The sequence below is a fragment of the Ovis canadensis genome, chromosome 2, assembly GCF_042477335.2.
Source record: "Ovis canadensis isolate MfBH-ARS-UI-01 breed Bighorn chromosome 2, ARS-UI_OviCan_v2, whole genome shotgun sequence".
NCBI lineage: Eukaryota > Metazoa > Chordata > Mammalia > Artiodactyla > Bovidae > Ovis > Ovis canadensis.
The window spans coordinates 28504242-28512343 of NC_091246.1; the positions used below are offsets into that span (position 1 = coordinate 28504242).

General features: G+C 48.7%; 1 pseudogene; it reads left to right on the forward strand.

The window, feature by feature from the left end:
• The first annotated feature begins 4249 nt into the window (after nt 1-4249).
• On the forward strand, nt 4250-7094 carry LOC138432320 (RNA transcription, translation and transport factor protein-like; annotated as a pseudogene).
• The last annotated feature ends 1008 nt before the right edge of the window (nt 7095-8102 follow it).

The following is an 8102-nucleotide window of genomic DNA, read 5'->3' on the forward strand; positions in this document are numbered from 1 at the left end:
CCATCCTGGACTCTGACCACCTCCTACCTTGCCACCTATCTCCTTGCTGGTGGGACCTGACAGAGAAAAATGACCCCTGATTCAAGAGAGCCGCTGAATCCCCACTCCCCCAGGGGGACGTGGAGGCTGGATGTCTTAGCAATTTGCTTAGGACCACAGAGCTAGCGAGGAGAGGGAGGGCAGACATGTGGGCGTGGAGAGCCAGGTGCCGCAAGGCCTTGGCTGGAGTCCTCAGAGCAGAGCCAGGCCACCGTCTAGGACAGGTTCTGACAAGTGGCCGAGGTGGGCTATGCCACCATGCTTCACAGGGGTCACACCCAGAGTTTCCTCTTTACAGTCAGTGGGCCCCATCAGCCCCCATGAGCTCTCAGGGGAGACACATAATTCTCCATGGGATGCCAAAGAGGCTTTTTCCACTGGCTGGAAACTTGGCCTACTTGACTTGGGGTTTTCCAGCAGATCCAGTTTAAATTGTAATACCTGCCCCTGGGAATGCCTGTTCATTCAGAATGAAAAGGTGTCTGGGTCATAAAATATATCATCACCAAACACCTGTTGAGCCCTCTAGAGAAGTCTCATCCTAGTGAGGCCCCAAATTCTGGCCTTTCTCCTACTAGTCCTGTTGGCGCATGCCAGCCATTGCTAGCTGTGGACCTACTGCCTCTTTGTCATCCTGCTGCCCAAACAGATTCACTGGTGGCCAGGCCTAGTGCACACTTTGGAAAATGACCACATCGTAAGAAGAGGCACTGCCTGTCTTTCAGCAATGCTTCCTTCTCTGTTGGCTTCACGTACAGTCTGACTCTTCCTGGAAGAGCACCCATGCCCACCAGTAGCTCCACATTGACATTCCCAGTGTTTCCCTCCACAGCTCTAGGAAAAGCCTTGGAGATGGATGTCTTTAGCTGAGAGGTCACGTGTTCATCCCTGAACCACCCCTGGGGACAGGGCTGGGATGTTCTGACATGCCAGACTGGGTACATGTCCCTCATTGGTCCAAAGACTGGATGTGGGAAGAGGGCTTGTTCCAAAATAAGGAGGAAGCATCCCACTTACACCCTGACCTTGACCTTGGGGAAGGAGGCATGGCTCCTCTTTGAATGTCTGCACCAACCCCCATGCATTCCTCTTATACTTGTGGCTTTAATTTGCTCATCTGCTGAATGGCTCACCTCATCAGACCATGCAAGGGAGAGTGGGAGGATCCTAAACAACCTGGCACACAGTAGGTGCTCATTAAACATTAATGCCACCCTCCTAGGCTCAACACTCTGCACACACCTGCCAAGGCAGTGGGTCACAACCTCAGAGGCCATTGGGCTGCAACATGTTTTTCTATAAGGTTTCATGTGAACTACACATCCAGGAATGAAGTCACTGATCAATAAACCACAGCAGTGACTCCAACACTTACTGGTCTTAGAGATAAAATTGCCATTTTACAAAGTAACTGGGCAGGCCCCAACAGCCAGAATCATACTCCACTTTGAATAAAGACCTGAACTATAACTGGCATTAGTAGGATACTGCAGGCAGCCTCAGGCCCTGCGGTGGTCTCTACATCAGCATCACAGGGACAGACAAGCAGGAGCTGAGCCCTGGATGCCATGGGGTAAAGATGTGGGGTATAGTGGGCTGCAAGGGGCTTGACATGGTTCTGGTCTGTCTGTGAGGATGTGAGCGGTAGGAGGGCTAGGGGGCAGGGTGCCTTGGTTCTGAAGCTGAGGAGCAGAGGCCAACACAGACACCAGCAAGAGCAAAGTAGGGCTTTTAACAGGAGATACCAAGGCTAGAAGAGGAAGAAGGAGCTGCCCAAGAGCACGCGGTGATCAGGCTATAGAACTAGGCCTCCAGGGTCAAAAGAGGCCCTGTCTCTTGCTGGAGGGAGCTTTAAGTGATCATTTATTAGATGTGTGTGTTTGCGTGTGTGTATTGGTTGTAAGGGGACACAAAAGCAAAAGGGGGCAGGGCAGGGAGGAGAGATCAGAGATTTAAAAAAGAAAGATAACATTGATCAAATTTTTAAATATTAAGAAACAAGATCTAAAGGCAGCCATTCCCTTGAGGAAAAAGATTCACAGCAGATACAAAGGGCAAGGAGAGTTATCATTAATATACAGAAATTCACATGAGTCAATACGGGTTCAGTATTAGCGGAAAAAAGCCAAATTCCCCCAAAGAAAAGAGGATGAAAGTCATGCCAACAAGCACAGAAAGTCTCGGAATGTATAGAACCACAGTTTTGTCTCACCAGGAACTGTTAGAAGGCAAGTAAAACAAACTGGCATCTTCATGTGGAGATTAGCAGTCCTGGTTTAATAATAAGGCCCGGTGCTGGCAGAGGGGAGCAGACAGACAAGCTGTGAGCAAGTAGTCAGTCCCAGCCTTTCAGGAAAGCAGCTTGGAAAAGCCTCACACTTATTTCTTACTCTGATTCACTTTTGGCATCTACCCTGAGGAAAGCAAAGATTTAGACCTAGAGTAGTTTATCTCAGAGTTACTATATATACCAAAAGATTGGAAATGACAAGGTTCCAGGGGGAGGCCTGGGTAACCCTTCGTTATCCTAAACCAAGGAGTTTGTGATAATTTGTTACTGCAGCAATGTGGACTGATACACTCCACACTGGATTCCTGGCACAAGAAAGCTTGATGTATTCTGGAAGCTCAAGGAACAATTGTTAAAGCAGCCAATAAAGGAATAATCTCAAAGAAAATACACCAGATAACAGCAGTGGTTATTTCTATCTGGGCTTCCCCGGTGACTCACTTGGCAAAGAATTCGCCTGCAATGTGGGAGACCTGGGTTTGATCCCCAGGTTGGGAAGGTCCCCTGGAGAAGAGAACAGCTACCCACTCCAGTATTCTGGCTTGGAGAATTCCTTGGAATCTATAGTCCATGGGGCCGCAAAGGGTGGGACACGGCTGAGTGACCTTCACTTTCACTTTTATTTCTATCTGGGTGAATTCCATTTTTTGTTTTCATGCTTTTCTAGTATTTTCAAATGGCAGTCATGGCTGTCCTACAGCTTGTACCATGCACTCACTTGCTTGGCCAACCCTGAACCAGCTGCTCGGTCAGAAGTTCATGCATTCATAATTGTGACAGATTTTGGCAAACTGTTCTCAGGAGAGGTTGTACCAATTTACACTTCCACCAGTGTCGTAGGCTTGCCCACGGAGCACATTAATTGACTTTTGCATTAGGAGAAACACTATATCCCCCCAAGGATTTAATTTCCATGTCTCCCGTCACTTGTGAGCTCAGCCTCTGCCCGTGGGCTCAAACCAGCTTTCTTTCCTTCTAACTGTCCTTACAGAGGCTGACATCTCCCTGCCCTGCTGACCTCCAGACCACCTTCGCTCAGCTTCTGAGTCACTGGTTCCATCTCCTTTGTCAGCCCTAGGCTCAGAAGTCACCTCCGCAGAGGGGTGAGGTCCCTGAGGGGCCCACAGCCCTGCCTGACGTGCCCACAGCCCTGCCTGACGTGGAGCCACCATCAGAGCATCTGCTTCTCTGCAACAGGCACTCAGGTCACAGCCCAGAGCCCCTGCTCCTCTGGTCTGGCAGCCCCCTCGCCCCAGCAGGGCCTGAGCCAGTTGGAGATGAGTCTGTGCTAACTGACCCATCTCACTCCTCTGGGCTCCCCATGGAGCAAGGCCTTTGGCCTCAAGATGAAGGCCCCTATGGTGGCCATCAGAAGTGTGGCTTGGACTCAAGTCCAGCCCCTTGGCCACCCTAGGCCACACCAGCCTGAGGCAGAGATGCCTAGGCTGGGGGTGGGGAGGTGGATACTGCAACAAGCTCGTCCCCTGGGCCTTAGTTTCCTATCTGCCAACCAGCAAGGTCACCATCAGGGTGACAGAGCAGACATCTGCAGTGCTTCCAGTGGGCAGCCTAGGCCCGGGCACAGGAGGAGTGGTCACTGCAGCTCTAGGCAGCTGAGGGCGCATGCCCTGAGCTCTCCATCCTTCTCCAGATAATGCTGGGCTGGATCAGCATCTCAATTCCCAGGGCCCACTTTGCCTGTGCCACAGCTGGGGTGGAGGCTGTTGGACTGATCGATTAGTGCATGCCTGGTCCCTGCCAGACAGACCCTTGACCCTGGGGTCCCCATGCCTGCCTGCAGACCATGCCTGATTCTGGTGGTAGAGGCCAGTGCCCCCCATACCATATGGACCAAGGGTGATAGACAGTGTTAACTGGAGTCCAGGGTGTTCTCAGAGTGGCACCTGGGGAAGGGCCAGCATGACCCAGGGCTGCACGGGTACCTCTGTTCACAAAGCACCAGCATTCATTCACAGGGGTCCAAGGAGAGGGTCAGTAGTTTGCCTGGGAGGACCAAGCCTGCAGCCTCACACCCTCATCTTCTTTCACAAGAATTTAACACAAATGGCATGAGGCCCTTCAGACACAGATGGAGGCAGCCAGGAGGCTCAGTGGCCTTAAGCAGGGGGTGGTGCCTCTCTCCAGCCTTGGTTTCCCCACTTGCAAGGAGAGGAGGACAGCCAGATGAGTGAATGAACATGTTCATTCATGCTCATTCATTCATGAGTGAATGAATCTGCTCAAAGGATTGGAGGATGGAAATAAGGGAAAGAGGGAAGAAGGTAGGGATACAGAGAAGGAGGGAAGGGAGAAGGGGGAAGAAAGGAGGGAGGGAAGGGAGGAAAGATGAATAGGCAAAAAGACAGGATCACAATCTGCTAAGGATGAACTAGAAAGTTGCCCCCGTATGGTCAGCTGGGAAAACCTGGACAGATTTGCTGATCTCTCTGAGCTACCCACTCCAGTACTCTTGCCTGGAAAATCCATGGACAGAGGAGCCTGGTAGGCTGCAGTCCATGGGGTCACTAAGAGTCAGACACGACTGAGCAACTTCACTTTCACTTTTCACTTTCATGCATTGGAGAAGGAAATGGCAACCCACTCCAGTGTTCTTGCCTGGAGAATCCCAGGGATGGGGAAGCCTGGTGGGCTGCCGTCTATGAGGTCGCACAGAGTCAGACACAACTGAAGCGACTTAGCAGCAGCAGCAACAGCTGAGCTTTCCTTGTTGACCTGCAGGATGGAAACCATAATAATAGAGATGAAGATAGCTTGTCCTGCATCCCCAACACCTGGAGCTCCCACACCCTATGCTGTTCTGGTACTTTTCTTGGCTCTGCACTTTTAGAAGCACACCATGATATTCAGCACGAGCTCACGGTCAGCTCATGATGAACACTCTGCTGCACTTGGTTTCTCAGGGTTGGGAGGTGCTGCCTCTGTCTGACTTCACCCTAACCTCACCACAGGTGCCAAAGGTAAGATTTCATCACAGGCAACTAGGCAAAATTCTGAAGTCATGACAAGGATGTACCTTTCAGCGGTTTTTTCGCAGCTGATAGTAGCTGAAAGTGAAAAGTCGCTCAGTCATGTCCAACTCTCTGTGACCCCATGGACTGTGGCCCAGAGGCTCCTCTGTCCATGGGATTTCCCAGGCAAGAATACTGGAGTGGGTTGTCATCCTCTTCTCCAGGGGATCTTCCCAACCCAGGGATTGAACCGAGGTCTCCTGCACAGGAGGCAGATTATTTACCATCTGAGCAAATAGGGAAGCCAACTGTAAAACAGCGTTTATTTGTTAAATAAATTAGTCTACTCTGAGGTACGGTTTGTAACACTGGAACTCTTTTTTAAATGCATGCATGTTGTGAATAACACAGAAAATCAGCATCATCTGGTCCAGCCCTGAGCTGATAGAGGAAGCCTCTCCCAGGACCTGAGGGGTGTCAGCCAGCTCTGCTGGAATCTCTCCAGGATGGGAGCACATGGCCTTCAAGATGCCCAGATGGACCACAGACCTGAAGCTCCTATGCTGCAACTGCCCTGGGACAGCCAAGCAGAGTCCCAGGGACGGTGAATACCCCCACCCCACCCATACAGCCTGGCCCCCAGCTGTGCTTCTGTCTGCCACACTGCAGTTTTCCATCACATCTCCCGACTGTGCCCTAGAGAAAGAATCACAGAATCACAGGGTGAAATGAATGAGGATATGAATTTGACAGAGAGCTGAAATTGTCTGGAAACTGCCCCTCTTCCCCCCTGCCCCCCCAGGTTGCCTGCCTCCCCTGCCCCCAGGGGGCAAGATGGGAGAAGGCCAGAGTTGCAAGGACATGACCAATACTCAGCCACTACATTTCACTCTGACCAAGAAAACCTTTTTTAAAAAATTGGGACATAATTTGCATGCCATAAAAAAAAACCCTTTTAAAGTGTACAATTCAGGGGTTGTTAGCACATTCACGGACTAAGACAATCATCATCACTAAATCCAGAACGTTCTCATCATCACAAAAGAAGATCTGGCCCTCCCAGCTGAAGCAGGAAGCATGATGGCCTTTATCTGCCACAACCTACCTCTTTAACTGAACAGATAAAACAAAATTTAGAAACTTGATTTTTGCCTTGAAGACCAGAAATTCAGACACTGTAAGACTGAAGACAGAGGTAATCCATGACAGTGACCAACCCAAATGCTTTGAAAAGTTTCTCAGAGATGTTCACTGTTCTTTCAAGATTCTAGATGGACAAGAAGCAATTGGCTGGATTCTTGGTTTAGCTGTTAGACTTGGATATGAAGATAATGCTGAAAAACACAATTACTTGGTAACTGATAATGCAAAAAATGCTGACAACACAACTAAAAATGCAGAGCCCATGATCAATTTGGACATAAATAATCCTAATTTTAGGGCAGGTGTCCTGGCCCAGGCTGCCTTTCAGAGTCAACCCATGGTGATTACCTGGCAGTGCTTCAAGCAATTAACATTTTGGTCCAGGAACCCTGACATGGCATGCAGTTGCTAACACAAACCCAACAGAAGAGGGCTTGCCTGCTGCTTAAGACAAGCGTATTCTTGGTTTTAACACAGGAGCTGAGGTTCTTAATGAAGCTGCTCAAATTCTGCACTTGGTGCATATAGAAGAGCTCAGAGAGCTGCAGACAAAAATTAATGTAGCCATAGTGACTGCTCAGATGATTACTGCTCATCCAAAGACAGATCAGACTGGGTGGAAGATGAATATTAGAAAGTTCATCCAAAATTAGAATTTCAGCATCGCTCCTACGTAGTACACACTGGCATATATGGAAGCAAACGCTACATTTTCAATGGAAAACTCCCAGAAATTTGACTATGTTCTAGAAAGCAATCACTGTTGCTTTTTCTTTAATAAAGTTTGGGAAAGAAGAAAACAAAAAATAGATACCGTACCCAACAGGCAATCAGCCCCCACTCAGGGCCCCCGCACCCTGACATCCATGAATCTGACTCTGAATCTGCCTATTCAGGACATTTCATATGAATAGAATCATAACATATGTGACCTTCTGTGTCTGGCTTCCTGCACTCAGTGTGTTTTCTAGGTTTATTCACACTGCAGCACGCACACCACTTCACCCTTCTATAGCTGATTACTTTTCCATTGTTTGAATACACCACATTTTGTTTAATCTGTCATCCAATCATATACACTTGGGTTCTTTCTGGGTTTTGACCATTATGAACAATCATGTACACGTGTTTGTATATACCTAAGTGGTCTATGGGAATACCAGACCACCTGACCTGCCTCTTGAGAAATCTGTATGCAGGTCAGGAAGCAACAGTTAGAACTGGACACGGAACAACAGACTGATTCCAAATAGGAAAAGGAGTACGTCAAGGCTGTATATTGTCACCCTGCTTATTTAACTTATATGCAGAGTACATCAGGAGAAATGCTGGACTGGAAGAAACACAAGCTGGAATTAAGATTGACGGGAGAAATATCAATAACCTCAGATATGCAGATGATACCACCCTTATGGCAGAAAGTGAAGAGGAACTAAAAAGCCTCTTGATGAAAGTGAAAGTGGAGAGTGAAAATTTGGCTTAAAGCTCAACATTCAGAAAACGAAGATCATGGCATCTGGTCCCATCACTTCATGGGAAATAGATGGGGAAACAGTGGAAACAGTGTCAGACTTTATTTTGGGGGGCTCCAAAATCACTGTAGATGGTGATTGCAGCCATGAAATTAAAAGACGCCTACTCCTTGGAAGAAAAGTGATGAC